Consider the following 1,352-nt stretch of genomic DNA (forward strand, 5'->3'; position numbering starts at 1 on the left):
CATTAATCCGAGTAAGTAATCATGAGGTCTTCATGCCTCAAATTGTGTTGTCAGTGTTGTGAAAATTCGAAACAAGGTGGTGGTTAATATGAGATTTATTGATGATGCTGGAATTAATTATGAACAACTTATAAGACCAGAGATGTGGTGATGAGCATACATATGATGTACTTCAGGTCCTGATATCATTATGATAATGCAGTGCTTGTAATGCTGAGATTAGTGTAATTGATATATAACTTATGGTATTTTGCTGGATTGTGGATGTGTTGTTAGGAGTTATTTATGTGTTACTCTGGCAGGTAGATATGCCCATTTACAGGGGAGACTCTGCCGGAATTTCTGAAAAATTTGGGAGTTAGAAAAATTTGGAATAGTGATATGTGCGAAAGAAGAGATAAATTATGTTATGCGTTTGAGTGTGAATGATCCTAAGCGTTGAAGAATGTTGTCACGACCCAATTTCACCTATAGGTCATGATGGCGCCCAACATTACAGCTGGACAAGCCAACTAATAAATTAAACATATAACGATAAATTTAAATACAAGAAAAATAATAAGACACCAAATTCTACCAATGTGTGTGCCAATACCTGGTATCATAAGTGTATGAGCATCTAGTAGATTATACAAAACTCCAAATACTGTCTGAAATAAAAATAGACAGAATGAAAACAAAACAGAAGAATAGACACGGGTGGCTGCAGAACGGCTCAACAATGCAGCTTACCACTATGCCTCTGGATAACGTGGATGTAAGACGATAGGTCCTCCACTAGTACTTGCCTCTGGTCCTGCACAAAAAGTGCAGCAAGTGTAGTACGAGTACGTAAATAACATATACCCAGTAAGTATCAAGCCTAATCTCGAAGTGGTAGAGACGAGATGGCCGACTTTGACACTCACTACGGGTCAATAATAATAATTGAAATAAAACTAGAATATTTAATTCAGCATGATTCACAGAATATAACAATAATTTATTTAACCAGCAGAAATAATTAAATTCCTTCAAATGCAACAATTCTCAAGATATTAACTAAATTCCTTCAATTCCAATAAATTTCCAATTTATCAATTAATCTCATTTACATGAATAACAATAATTCCTTGGCAAGCAGGGACAATAAATCTTTAAATTCCAAAGATTTTCAATTTATCAATTAGCTTCACAAGTTGCAATAAACTATCAAAGTATCGTGTAATTATTATTATTAAGCAAGATTTTTGTCGAGGTCGTACGGCCCAATCCAGAGTGTCGTGTACACTACCGAGGGACGTGCGGCACAATCCATATATGCATCTATCCTGCTGAGGCGTTCGGCCTGCTCCACAAGAAAGGAGGAGATT

The sequence above is a fragment of the Nicotiana tomentosiformis genome, chromosome 7, assembly GCF_000390325.3.
Source record: "Nicotiana tomentosiformis chromosome 7, ASM39032v3, whole genome shotgun sequence".
NCBI lineage: Eukaryota > Viridiplantae > Streptophyta > Magnoliopsida > Solanales > Solanaceae > Nicotiana > Nicotiana tomentosiformis.